We start from the raw sequence: 16,290 nt of genomic DNA on the forward strand, positions 1-16,290 counted from the left end.
ATTTACTGTATCCCCCTGACCGTCTTATTGACGATGAAACACAGACATTGCATCGGAATTAAATACAAAAGGCACGATGCCGACTCAGGTACAAGAAGTCTGGCTCTTCTTACTGTCTATGTTTTGAACCTTTCCTGTGAGACCGGTTTTAGATTCCGATGCTTCACTTCAGGTTTACTGTATCCAGCTGACCTTCTTATTGACTATGAGACACAGAAATTGCATCGGAATAAAATACAAAAGGCACAAAGCAGACCTAACTACAAGAAGACTGACTCTTCTCACTGTCTATGTTTTGAACCATTCCTGTGACACTAGTTATAGATTCCGATGGTTCACTTCAGTTTTACTGTATCCCTGTGACCTTTTTATTGACGATGAAACACAGAAATTGCATCGGAATTAAATACAAAAATCACAATGCCGACTCAAGTACAAGAGGTCTGGCTCTTCTTACTGTGTATGTTTTGAACTTTGCCTGTGACACCGGTTTTAGATTCCGATGCCTCACTTCAGGTTTAATATATTCCTTGGACCTTCTTATTGACGACGAACACAGAAATTGCATCGGAATGAAATAGAAAATGCACAACGCCGACTTGAGTACAAGAAAACTGACTCTTTTTCCTGTCTATGTTGTGAACCATTCCTGTGACACTAGTTATAGATTACGATGTTTCACTTCAGGTTTACTGTATCCAGCTGACCTTATTATTATTGATATAACACGGAAATTGCCTCGGATTAAATACAAATGCCACAATGCCGACTTAAGTACAAGAAGACGGACTCATCCTACTGTCTATGTTTTGAGCCATTCCTGTGACACTAGTTATAGATTCCGATGCTTTACTTCAGATTTACTGTATCCCCCTGACCGTCTTAATGACGATGAAACACATACATTGCATCGGAATTAAATACAAATGGCACAATGTCGACTCAGGTACAAGAAGTCTGGCTCTTCTTACTGTCTATGTTTTGAACCTTTCCTGTGAGACAGGTTTTAGATTCCGATGCTTCACTTCAGGTTTACTGTATCCCTTGGCCCTTCTTATTGACGACGAAGCACAGAAATTGCATCGGAATTAAATACAAAAGGAACAATGCCGACTTAAGTACAAGAAAAAAGAGCCTTCTCTATATCTATGTTTTGAACCATTCCTTTGACACTAGTTACAGATTCCGATGCTTCACTTCAGTTTTACTGTATCCTTCTGACCTTCTTATTGACGATGAAACACAGAAATCGCATCGGAATTAAATACAAATGGTACAATGCCGACTTACGTACAAGAAGACTGACTCTTCTTACTGTCTATGTTTTGAAACATTCTTGTGACACTAGTTATAGATCCCGATGCTTCACTTAAGTTTTACTGTATCCCTCTGACCTTCTTATTGACGATGAAACACGGAAATTGCATCGGATTAAATACAAATGCCACAATGCCGACTTAAGTACAAGAAGACGGAGTCTTCCTACTGTCTATGTTTTGAACCATTCCTGTGACACTAGTCATAGATTCCGATGCTTAACTTCAGGTTTACTGTATCCCTCTGACCGTCTTATAGACGATGAAACACAGAAATTGCATCGGAACTAAATACAAAAGGCACAATGCCGACTCAGGTACAAGAAGTCTTGCTCTTCTTACTGTCTATGTTTTGAACCTATCCTGTGAGACCGGTTTTAGATTCCGATGCTTCACTTCAGGTTTACTGTATCCCTTGGCCCTTCTTATTGACGACGAAACACAGATATTGCATCGGAATTAAATACAAAAGGTACAATGCCGACTTAATTACAAGAAGACTGACTCTTCTTACTGTCTATGTTTTGAAACATTCCTGTGACACTAGTTATAGTTTCCGATGCTTCACATCAGTTTCACTGTATCCCTCTGACCTTCTTATTGACGATGAAACACAGAAATTGCATCGGAATTAAAGCCGACTCCAATACTAGGAGACTGACTCTTCTTACAATCTATGTTTTGAACCACACTCATTAGTTATAGATTCCGATGCTGCACTTCAGGTTTACTGTATCCCTCTGACCGTCGTATTGACGATCAAACACAGAAATTGCATCGGAATTAAATACAAAAGGCACAATGGCGACTAAAGTACAAGAAGACCGGCTCTTCTTCCTGTCTATGTTTTGAACCATTCCTGTGACACTAGATATGGATTCCGATGCCTCTCTTCAGGTTTACTGTATCCCACTTACCTTCTTATTGACGATCAAACACAGATATTTCATGGGAATTAAATACAAAAGGCACAATGCCGACTCAAGTACAAGAAGACTGCCTCTTCTTACTGCCTATTTTTTGAACCAATCCTGTGACACTAGTTATAGATTCCGATGCTTGACTTCAGGTTTACTGTATCCCTCTGACCTTCTTATTGACGATCAAACACAGAAAATTGACCAGAATTAAATACAAAAGGCACAATGCCGCACAAGTACAAGAAGACTGGCTCTTCTTACTGTCTATGTTTTGAACTATTCCTATGACACTAGATATTGATTCCGATGCTTCACTTCATGTTTACCGTATCCAGCTGACCTTCTTATTGACTATGAGACACAGAAATTGCATCGGAATTAAATACAAAAGGCACAATGCCGACCTAAGTACAAGAAGACTAACTCTTCTTACTGTCTATGTTTTGAACCATTCCTGAGACACAAGTTACAGATTCCGAAGCGTCACTACAGTTTTACTGCAACCCTCTGACCTTCTTATTGACGATGAGACAGAGAAGTGGCATCGGAATTAAATACAAAAGGCACAATGCCGTTCAAGTACAAAAAGACTGACTCTTCTCACTGTCTATGTTTTGAACCATTCCTGTGACACTAGTTATAGATTACGATGTTTCACTTCAGGTTTACTGTATCCAGCTGACCTTATTATTGACGATAAAACACGGAAATTGCATCGGATTAAATACAAATGCCACAATGCCGACTTAAGTACAGGAAGACGGACTCATCCTACTGTCTATGTTTTGAACCATTCCTGTGATACTAGTTATAGATTCCGATGCTTCACTTCAGATTTACTGTATCCCCCTGACCGTCTTATTGACGATGAAACACAGACATTGCATCGGAATTAAATACAAAAGGCACAAAGCCGACTCAGGTACAAGAAGTCTGGCTCTTCTTACTGTCTATGTTTTGAACCTTTCCTGTGAGACCGGTTTTAGATTCCGATGCTTCACTTCAGGTTTACTGTATCCCTTGGCCCTTCTTATTGACGACGAAGCACAGAAATTGCATCGGAATTAAATAGAAAAGGAACAATGCCGACTTCAGTACAAGAAAAAAGAGTCTTCTTAATATCTATGTTTTGAACCATTCCTTTGACACTAGTTACAGATTCCGATGCTTCACTTCAGGTTTACTATATCCTTCTGACCTTCTTATTGACGATGAAACACAGAAATCGCATCGGAATTAAATACAATTGGTACAATGCCGACTTAAGTACAAAAAGACTGACTCTTCTTACTGTCTATGTTTTGAAACATTCCTGTGACACTGGTTATAGATTCCGATGCTTCACTTCAGTTTTACTGTATCCCTGCGACCGTCTTATTGACGATGAAACACAGAAATTGCATCGGAATTAAATACAAAAATCACAATGCCGACTCAAGTACAAGAAGTGTGGCTCTTCCTACTGTCTATGTTTTGAACTTTTCCTGTGACACCGGTTTTAAATTCCGATGCTTCACTTCAGGTTTACTATATTCCTTGGACTTTCTTATTGACGACGAACACAGAAATTGCATGGGAATTAAATAGAAAATGCACAACGCCGACTTAAGTACAAGAAAACTGACTATTTTTTCTGTCTATGTTTTGAACCATTCCTATGTCACTAGTTATAGATAACGATGTTTCACTTCAGGTTTACTGTATCCAGCTGACCTTATTATTGACGATAAAACACGGAAATTGCATCGGATTAAATACAAATGCCACAATGCCGACTTAAGTAAAGGAAGACGGACTCTTTCTACTGTCTATGTTTGAACCATTCCTTTGACACTAGTTATAGATTCCGATGCTTCACTTCAGGTTTACTGTATCCCTCTGACCGTCTTATTGACGATGAAACACAGAAATTGCATCGGAATTAAATACAAAAGGCACAATGCCGACTCAGGTACAAGAAGTCTGGCTCTTCTTACTGTCTTTGTTTTGAACCTATCCTGTGAGACCGGTTTTAGATTCCGATGCTTCACTTCAGGTTTACTGTATCCCTTGGCCCTTCTTATTGACGACGAAACACAGAAATTGCATCGGAATTAAATAGAAAAGGAACAATGCCGACTTAAATACAAGAAAAAAGACTCTTCTTAATATCTATGTTTTGAACCATTCAGTGACACTAGTCATAGATTCCGTCGCCTCATCTCAGGTTTACTGTATTCAGCTGACCTTCTTATTGACGATGAAACACGGAAATTGCATCGGAATTAATTACAAAAGGTACAATGCCGACTCAAGTACAAGAAGACTGACTCTTCTTACTGTCTATGTTTTGAACCATTCCTGTGACACTAGTTACAGATTCCGATGCTTCACTTCAGGTTTACTGTATCCCTCTGACCTTCTAATTGACGATGAAACACAGAAATTGCATCGGAATTAAATACAAAAGGCACAATGCCGACTCAGGTACAAGAAGACTGGCTCTTCTTCCTGTCTATGTTTTGAACCATTCCTGTGACACTAGTTATGGATTCCGATGCCTCTCTTCAGGTTTACTGTATCCCTCTGACCTTCTTATTGACGATCAAACAAAGAAATTTCATCGGAATTAAATACAAAAAGCACAATGCCGATTCAAGTACAAGAAGACTGCCTCTTCTTACTGCCTATGTTTTGAACCATTCCTGTGACACTAGTTGTAGATTCCGATGCTTCACTTCAGGTTTACTGTATCCTGCTGACCTTCTTATTGACGATGAAACACAGAAATTGCATCGGAATTATATACAAAAGGCACAGTGCCGACATAGGTACAAGAAGACTGACACTTCTCACTGTCTATGTTTTGAACCATTCCTGTGACACTAGTTATAGATTCCGATGCTTCACTTCAGTTTTACTGTATCCCTCTGACCTTCTAATTGACGATGAAACACAGAAATTGCATCGGAATTAGATACAAAAGGCTCAATGCCGACTCAAGTAGAAGAAGACTGACTCTTCCTACTGTCAATAATTTGAACCATTCCTGTGACATTAGTTTTGGATTCCGATGCTTCACTTCAGGTTTACTGTATCCCTCTGACCTCCTTATTGACGATGAAACACAGAAATTGCATCTTAATTAAATACAAAAGGCACACTGCCGACTTAAGTACAACAAGAGTGACTCTTCTTACTGTCTATGTTTGGAACCATTCCTGTGACACTAGTTATAGATTCCGATGCTTCACTTCTGATTTACTGTATCCGTCTGTCCTTCTCATAGTCGATCAAACACAGAAGTTTCATCGGAATTATATACTAAAGGCACAATGCCGACTCAAGTTCAAGAAGACTGGCTCTTCTTGCTGTCAATGTTTTGAACCATTCCCGTGACACTAGTTATAGATTCCGATGCTTCACTTCAGATTTACTGTATCCAGCTTTCCTTCTTAATGACGATGAAACACAGAAATTGCATCGGAATTTAAATACAAAATGCACAATGCCGACCTAAGTACAAGAAGACTGACTCTTCTCACTGTCTATGTTTTGGATTATTCCTATGACACTAGTTATAGATTCCGATGCTTCACTTCAGTTTTACTGTATCCCTGTGACCGTCTGATTGACGATGAAACACAGAAATTGCATCGGAATTAAATACAAAAGGCACAATGCCGACTCAGGTACAAGAAGTCTGGCTCTTCTTACTGTCTATGTTTTGAACCTATCCTGAGAGACCGGTTTTAGATTCCGATGCTTCACTTCAGGTTTACTGTATCCCTTAACCCTTCTTATTGACGACGAAACACAGAAATTGTATCGGAATTAAATAGAAAAGGAACAATGCCGACTTAAATACAAGAAAAAGGACTCTTCTTAATATCTATGTTTCGAACCATTCTGTGACACTAGTTATAGATTCCGATGACTGACCTCAGGTTTACTGTATTCAGCTGACCTTCTTATTGACGATGAAACACAGAAATTGCATCGGAATTAAATACAAAAGGTACAATGCCGACTTAAGTACAAGAAGACTGACTCTTCTTCCTGTCTATGTTTTGAACCATTCCTGTGACACTAGTTATGGATTCCGATGCCTCTCTTCAGGTTTACTGTATCCCTCTGACCGTCTTATTGACGATGAAACACAGAAATTGCATCGGAATTAAATACAAAAGGCACAATGCCGACTCAGGTACAAGAAGTCTAGCTCTTCTTACTGTCTATGTTTTGAACCTATCCTGTGAGACCGGTTTTAGATTCCGATGCTGCACTTCAGGTTTACAGTATCCCTTGGCCCTTCTTATTGACGACGAAACACAGAAATTGCATCGGAATTAAATACAAAAGTCACAATGCCGACTCCAATACTAGAAGCCTGACTCTTCTTACTATCTATGTTTCGAACCATTCCTGTGACACTAGTTATAGATTCCGATGCCTCTCTTCAGGTTTACTGTATCCCTCTCACCTTCTTATTGACGATCAAACACAGTAACTTCATCGGAATTAAATACAAAAGGCACAATGCCGACTCAAGTACAAGAAGACTGCCTCTACTTACTGCCTATGTTTTGAACCATTCCTGTGACACTAGTTATAGATTCCGATGCTTCACTTCAGGTTTACTGTATCCTGCTGACCTTCTTATTGACGATGAAATACAGAAATTGCATCGGAATTATATATAAAAGGCACAATGCCGACTTAGGTACAAGAAGACTGACTCTTCTTACTGTCTATGTTTTGAACCATTCCTGTGACACTAGTTATAGATTCAGATGTATCACTTCAGTTTTACTGTATCCCTCTGACCTTCTTATTGACGATGAAACACAGAAAATGCATCGGAATTAAATACAAAAGGCACAATGCCGACATAAGTGCTAGAAGACTCACTCTTTTTACTGTCTATGTTTTGGACCATTCCTGTGACACTAGTTATAGATTCCGATTTTTCACTTCAGGTTTACTGTATCGCGTTGTCCGTCGTATTGACGATGAAAAACAGAAATTGCATCGGAATTACATACAAAAGGCACAATGCTGACTTAAGTACAAGAAAACTGACTCTTCTTACTGTCTATGTTTTCAACCATTCCTGTGACACTAGTTATAGATTCCGAAGCTACACATCAGGTTTACTGTATCCAGCTGACATTCTTATTGACGATGAAACACAGAAATTGCATCGGAATTAAATACAAAAATCACAATGCCGACTTAAGTACAAGAAGACTGACTCTTCTTACTGTCTATGTTTTGAACCATTCCTGTGACACTAGTTACAGATTCCGATGCTTCACTTCAGTTTTACTGTATCCCTCTTACTTTCTTATTGACGATGAAACACAGAAATTGCATCGGAAGTATATACAAAAGGCACAATGCCGCTCAAGTACATGAAGACTGGCTCTTCTTACTGTCTATGTTTTGAACCATTCCTGTGACCCTATTTGTAGATTCCGATGCTTCACTTCAGGTTTACTGCATCCCTTGGACCTTCTTACTGACGACGAAACAAAGAAATTGCATCGGAATTAAATACAAAAGGCACAATGCTGACTTAAGTACAAAAAAACTGACTCTTCTTACTGTCTATGTTTGAACCATTCCTATGACACTAGTTATAGATTCCGATGCTTCACTTCAGGTTTACCGTATCCCTCTGACCTTCTTATTGACGATCAAACACAGAAAATTGATCGGAATTAAATACCAAAGGCACAATGCCGCTCAAGTACATGAAGACTGGCTCTTCTTACCGTCAATGTTTGGAACTATTCCTATGACACTAGTTATAGATTCCGATGCTTTACTTCAGGTTTACTGTATCCAGCTGACCTTCTTATTGACGATGAAACACAGAAATTGCATCGGAATTACATATAAAAGGCACAATGCCGACCTAAGTACAAGATAACTGACTCTTCTTACTGTTTATGTTTTCAGCCATTCCTGTGACACTAGTTATAGATTCCGATGCTTCACTTCAGGTTTACTGTATCCCTGTGACCTTCTTATTGACAATGAAACACAGAAATTGCATCGGAATTAAATTCAAAAGGCACAATGCCGACTTATGTACAAGAAAACCGACCCTTCTTACTGTGTATGTTTTGAGCCATTCCTGTGACACTAGTTATAGATTCCGATGCTTCACTTCAGGTTTACTGTAACCAGCTGACCTTCATATTTACGATGAAACACAGAAATTGCATCGGAATTAAATACAAAAGGCACAATGGCTACTCATGTACAAGAAGACTGGCTCTTCTTACTGTCTATGTTTTGAATCTTTCCTTTAAGACCGGTTTTAGATTCCGATGCTTCGCTTCAGGTTTACTGTATCCCTTGGACCTTCTTATTGTCGCCGCAACACAGAATTTGCATCGGAATTTAATAGGAAAGGCACAATGCCGACTTAAGTACAAGAAAATTGACTCTTCTTACTGTCTATGTTTTGAACCATTCCTGTGACACTAGTTATAGATTCCGATGCTTCACTTCAGGTTTACTGTATCCCTCTGACCCTCTTATTGACGATGAGACACAGAAATTGCATCGGAATTACATATAAAAGGCACAATGCCGACTTAAGTATAAGAATACTGACACTTCTTACTGTCTATGTTTTGAACCATTCCTCTGACACTAGTTATAGATTCTGATGCTTCACTTAAGGTTTACTGTATCTCTCTGACCTTCTTATTGACAATGAAACAGAGATATTGCATCGGAATTAAATACAAACGGTACAATGCCGACCTAAGTACAAGAAAACTGACTCTTCTTACTGTTTATGTTTTGAACCATTCCTGTGACACTAGTTATAGATTCCGATGCTTCATTTCAGGTTTACTGTATCCCTGTGACCTTCTTATTGACGATGAAACACAGAAATTGCATCGGAATTAAATACAAAAGGCACAATGCCGACTTATGTTCAAGAAAACTGACTCTTCTTACTGTCTATGTTTTGAACCATTCCTGTTACACTAGTTATAGATTCCGATGCTTCACTTCAGGTTTACTGTATCCCTCTGACCTTCTTATTGACGATGAAACACGTAAATTGCATCGGAATTAAATGCAAAAGGCACAATGCCGGCTTAAGTACAAGAAGACTGACCCTTCTCACTGTCTATGTTTTGAACGATTCCTGTGACACTAGTTATAGATTCCGATTCTTCACTTCAGATTTATTGTATCCCTCTGACCTTCTTATTGACGATGAAACACAGAAATTGCATCGGAATTATATACAAAAGCCACAATGCCGACTCAAGTACAAGAAGACTGGCTCTTATTACTGTCTATGTTTGAACCATTTCTGTGACACTAGTTATAGATTCCGATGCTTCACTTCAGGTTTACTGTATCCCTCTGAGCTTCTTATTGACGATGAAACACAGAAATTGCATCGGAATTATATACAAAAGGCACAATGCCGACTTAAGTACAAGAAGATTGACTCTTCTTACTGTCTATGTTTTGAACCATTCCTGTGACACTATTTATAGGTTCCGATGCTTCACTTCAGGCTTACTGTATCCCTTTCAACTTCTTATTGACGATGAAGGACAGAAATTGCATCTTAATTAAATACAAAAGGCACAATGCAGAAATAAGTACAAGAAGACTGACTCTTCTTACTGTCTATGTTGTGAACCTTTCCTGTGAGACTGGTTTCAAATTTCGATGCTTCACTTCTGGTTTACTGTATGCCCACGACCTTCTTATTGCGACGAATACAGAAATTGCATCGGAATTAAATAGAAAATGCACAATGCCGACTTGAGTACAAGATAACTGACTCTTTTTGCTGTCTATGTTTTGAACCATTCCTGTGACACTAGTTATAGATTCCGATGGCTCACTTTAGGTTTACTGTCTCCAGCTGACTCCCTTATTGACGATGAAACACAGAAATTGCATCGGAATTAAATACAAAAGGCACAATGCCGACTTAAGTACAAGAAGACTGACTCTTCCCACTGTCTATGTTTTGAACCATTCCTGTGACACTAGTTATAGATTCCGATGCTTCACTTCAGGTTTACTGTATCCCTCTGACCGTCGTACTGACGATGGAACACAGAAATTGCATTGGAATTAAATACAAAAGGCAAAATGCCGACTCAAGTACAAGAAGACTTGCTCTTTTTACTGTCTATGTTTTGAACCTTTGCTGTGAGACCGGTTTTAGATTCCGATGCTTCACTGCAGGTTTACTGTGTCCCTTGGACCTTCTTATTGCCGACGAAACACAGATATTGCATCGGAAGTTAATCGAAAAGGCACAATGCCGACTTAAGTACAAGAAAACTGACTCTTCTTAATATATATGTTTTGAAACATTCCTGTAACACTTGTTATTGATTCCGATGCATCACTTCAGGTGTACTGTATCCCTCTGACCTTCTTATTGACGATGAAACACTAAAAATGCATCGGAATTAAATACAAAAGGCACAATGACGACATAAGTACTGGAAGACTGACTCTTTTTACTGTCTATGTTTTGAACCATTCCTGTGACACTAGTTATAGATTCCGATTTTTCACTTCAGGTTTACTGTATCCCATTGTCCGTCGTATTGACGATGAAAAACAGAAATTGCATCGGAATTACATACAAAAGGCACAATGCTGACTTAAGTACAAGAAAACTGACTCTTCTTACTGTCTATGTTTTGAACCATTCCTGTGACAGTAGTTATAGATTCCGATGCTTCACTTCAGGTTTACTGTATCCCTCTGACCTTCTTATTGACGATGGTACACAGAAATTGCATCGGAATTAAATACAAAATGCACAATGCCGACCTAAGTACAAGAAAACTGACTCTTCTTACTGTTTATGTTTTCAACCATTCCTGTGACACTTGTTATAGATACCGATGCTTCACTTCACGTTTACTATATTCCTGTGACCTTCTTATTGACGATGAGACACAGAAATTGCATCGGAATTACATACAAAAGGCACAATGCTGACTTAAGTACAAGAAAACCGACCCTTCTTACTGTGTAAGTTTTGAGCCATTCCTGTGACACTAGTTATAGATTCCGATGCTTCACTTCAGGTTTACTGTAACCAGCTGACCTTCTTATTGACGATGAAACACAGAAATTGCATCGGAATTAAATACAAAAGGCACAATGCCGACTCATGTACAAGAAGACTTGCTCTTCTTACTGTCTATGTTTTGAACCATTCCTGTGACACTAGTTATAGATTCCGATGCTTCACTTCAGGTTTACTGTATCCCTCTGATGTTCATATTGACGATGAAACACGTAAATTGCATCGGAATTAAATACAAAAAGCACAATGCCGACTTAAGCACAAGAAGACTGACTCTTCACACTGCCTATGTTTTGAACGATTCCTGTGACACTAGTTATAGATTCCGATTCTTCACTTCAGGTTTACTGTATCCCTCTGGCCTTGTTGACGATGAAACACAGAAATTCCATCGGAATTAAATACAAAAGGCACAATGCCGACTCAAGTACAAGAAGACTGGCTCTTCTTACTGTCTATTTTTGAACCATTTCTGTGACACTAGTTATAGATTCCGATGATTCACTTCCGGTTTCCTGTATCCCTCTAACCTTCGTATTGACGAAGAACCACAGATATTGCTTCGGAATTAAATACATAAGGCGTAATGCCAACTTAAGTACAAGAAGACTGACCCTTCTTACTGTCTATGTTTTGAACCATTCCTGTGACACTAGTTACAGATTCCGATGCTTCACTTCAGGTTTACTGTATCTCTCTGACATTCCTATTGACGATGAAAGACAGAAATTGCATCGGAATTAAATACAAAAGGCCCAATGGCGACTTAAGTACAAAAAGACTGACTCTTCTTACTGTCTATGTTTTGAACCATTCCTGTAAAACTAGTTATAGATTGCGATGCTTCACTTCAGGTTTACTGTATCCCTCTGAGCTTCTTATTGACGATGAAACACAGAAATTGCATCGGAATTATATACAAAAGTGACAATGCCGACTTACGTGCAAGAAGACTGACTCTTCATACTGTCTATGTTTTGAACCATTCATGTGACACTAGTTATAGATTCCGATGCTTCACTACAGGCTTATTGTATCCCTCTGACCGTATTATTGACGATGAAACACAGAAATTGCATCGGAAATAAATACAAAAGGTACAATGCCGACTCATGTACAAGTAGTCTGGCTCTTCTTACTGTCTATGTTGTGAACCTTTCCTGTGAGACCGGTTTTAGATTCCGATGCTTCACTGCAGGTTTACTGTGTCCCTTGGACCTTCTTATTGACGACGAAACACAGAAATTGCATCGGAAATAAATCGAAAATTCACAATGCCGACTTAAGTACAAGAAAACTGACCCTTCTTACTGTGTATGTTTTGAGCCATTCATGTGACACTAGTTATTGATTCCCATGCATCACTTCAGGTTTACTGTATCCCTCTCACCTTGTTATTGACGATGAATCACAGAAAATGCATCGGAATTAAATACAAAAGGCACAATGCCGTCCTAAGTACAAGAAAACTGACTCTTCTTACTGTTTATGTTTTCAACCATTCCTGTTACACTAGTTATAGATTCCGATGCTTCACTTCAGGTTTACTGTATCCCTGTGACCCTCTTATTGACGATGAGACACAGAAATTGCATCGGAATTAAATACAAAAGGCACAATGCCGACTTAAGTACAAGAAAACTGACCCTTCTTACTGTGTATGTTTTGAGCCATTCATGTGACACTAGTTATAGATTCCGATGCTTCACTTCAGGTTTACTGTAACCAGCTGACCTTCTTATTGACGATGAAACACATAAATTGCATCGGAATTAAATACAAAAGGCACAATGCCGACTCATGTACAAGAAGACTGGCTCTTCTTACTGTCTATGTTTTGAATCTTTCCTCTGAGACCGGTTTTAGATTCCGATGCTTCACTTCTGGTTTACTGTATCCCTTGGACCTTCTTATTGACGCCGCAACACAGAAATTGCATCGGAATTAAATAGGAAAGGCACAATGCCGACTTAAGTACAAGAAAATTGACTCTTCTTACAGTGTATGTTTTGAACCATTCCTGTGACACTAGTTATAGATTCCGATGCTTCACTTCAGATTTACTGTATCCCTCTGACCTTCTTTTTGACGATGAAACATAGAAATTGCATCGGAATTACATACAAAAGGCACAATGCCGACTTAAGAACACGAATACTGACTCTTCTTACTGTCTATGTTTTGAACCATTCCTCTGACACTAGTTATAGATTCCGATGCTTCACTTCAGGTTTACTGTACCTCTCTGACCTTCTTATTGACAATGAAACAGAGAAATTGCATCGGAATTAAATAGAAACGGCACAATGCCGACCTAAGTACAAGAAAACTGACTCTACTTACTGTTTATGTTTTGAACCATTCCTGTGTCACTAGTTATAGATTCCGATGCTTCATTTCAGGTTTACTGTATCCCTGTGACCTTCTTATTGACGATGAAACACAGAAATTGCATCGGAATTAAATACAAAAAGCACAATGCCGACTTAAGTACAAGAAAACTGACTCTTCTTTCTGTCTATGTTTTGAACGATTCCTGTGACACTAGTTATAGATTCCGATGCTTCACTTCAGGTTTACTGTATCCCTCTGATCTTCTTATTGACGATGAAACACAGAAATTGTATCGGAATTACATACAAAAGGCACAATGCCGACTTAAGTACAAGAATACTGCCTCTTCTTTCTGTCTATGTTTTGAACCATTCCTCTGACACTAGTTATAGATTCCGATGCTTCACTTCAGGTTTACTGTATCCAGCTGACCTACTTATTGACGATGAAACACAAAAATTGCATCGGAATTAAAAACAAAAGGCACAATAACGACCTAAGTACAAGAAGACTGACTCTTCTTACTGTCTATGTTTTGAACCATTCCTGAGACACATGTTATAGATTCCGATACTTCACGTCAGTTTTACTGTATCCCTCTGACCTTCTTATTCCCGATGAGACAGAGAAATTGCATCGGAATTAAATAAAAAAGGGAGAATGAAGAATTATGTACAAGAAGACTGACTCTTCCTAATGTCTATGTTTTGAACCATTCCTGTGACATTAGTTTTGGATGCCGATGCTTCACTTCAGCTTTACTGGATCCCTCTGACCTCCTTATTGACGATGAAGCACAGAAATTGCTTCTTAATTAAATACAAAAGGCACAATGCAGAAATAAGTACAAGAAGACTGACTCTTCTTACTGTCTATGTTTTGAACCATTCCTGTGACACTAGTTATAGTTTCCGATATTTCACTTCAGGTTTACTGTATCCCTCTGACCGTCGTACTGACATTGAAACACAGAAATTGCATCGGAATAAAATACAAAAGGCACAATGCCGACTCATGTACAAGAAGACTGGGTATACTTCCTGTCTATGCTTTGAACCATTCCTGTGACACTAGTTATAGATTCCGATGCTTCGCTTCAGGTTTCCTGTATCCATATGACCTTCTTATTGACGATGAAACACAGAAATTGCATCGGAATTAAATACAAAAGGCACAATGCCGACTCATGTACAAGAACACTGGCTCTCCTCACTGTCTATGATTTGAATCTTTCCTCTAAAACCAGTTTTAGATTCCGATGCTTCACTTCAGGTTTACTGTATCCCTTGGACCTTCTTCTTGACGCCGCAACACAGAAATTGCATCGGAATTAAATAGGAAAGGCACAATGCCGACTTAAGTACAAGAAAATTGACTCTTCTTACTGTCTATGTTTTGAACCATTCCTGTGACACTAGTTATAGATTCCGATGCTTCATTTCAGGTTTACTGTATCCCTGTGACCTTCTTATTGACGATGAAACACAGAAATTGCATCGGAATTAAATACAAAAGGCACAATGCCGACTTAAGTACAAGAAAACTGACTCTTCTTACTGTCTATGTTTTGAACCATTCCTGAGACACTAGTTATAGATTCCGATGCTTCACTTCAGGTTGACTGTGTCCCTCTGACCTTCTTATTGACGATGAATCACGTAAATTGCATCGGAATTAAATACAAAAGGCACAATGCTGACTTAAGCACAAGAAGACTGACTCTTCTCACTGTCTATGTTTTGAACGATTCCTGTGACACTAGTTATAGATTCCGATGCTTCACTTCAGGCTTACTGTACCCCTCTGACCTTCTTATTGACGATGAAACACAGAGATTGCATCGGAATAAAATACAAGAGGCACAATGCCGACTCAAGTACAAGAAGACTGGCTCTTGTTACTGTCTATGTTTGAACCATTTCTGTGACACTACTTATAGATTCCGATGCGTCACTTCAGGTTTACTGTATCCCTCTGAACTTCTTATTGACGATGAAACACAGAAATTGCATCGGAATTATATACAAAAGGCACAATGCAGACTTAAGTACAAGAAGACTGACTCTTCTTACTGTCTATTTTTTGAACCATTCCTGTGACACTAGTTATAGATTCCGATGTTTCACTTCAGGCTTACTGTATCCCTTTGACCTTCTTATTGACGATGAAGCACAGAATTTGCATCTTAATTAAATACAAAAGGCACAATGCAGAAATAAGTACAAGAAGACTGACTCTTCTTACTGTCTATGTTTTGATCCATTCCTGCGACACTAGTATTAGTTTCCGATGCTTCACTTCAGGTATACTAAATCCCTCTGACCTTATTATTGACGATGAAACACAGAAATTGCATCGGAGTTAAATACAAAAGGCACAATGCCGACTTAAGTACAAGACAACTGACTCTTCTTACTGGCGATGTTTTGAACCATTCCTGTGACACTAGTTATAGATTCCGATGCTTCACTTCAGTTTTAATGTATCCCTCTGACCGTATTATTGATGATGAAACACAGAAATTGCATCGGAAATAAATACAAAAGGTACAATGCCGACTCATGTACAAGTAGTCTTGCTCTTCTTACTGTCTATGTTGTGAACCTTTCCTGTGAGACCGGTTTCAAATTCCGATGCT

This window comes from Schistocerca americana, chromosome 5 (assembly GCF_021461395.2).
Source record: "Schistocerca americana isolate TAMUIC-IGC-003095 chromosome 5, iqSchAmer2.1, whole genome shotgun sequence".
Lineage (NCBI taxonomy): Eukaryota > Metazoa > Arthropoda > Insecta > Orthoptera > Acrididae > Schistocerca > Schistocerca americana.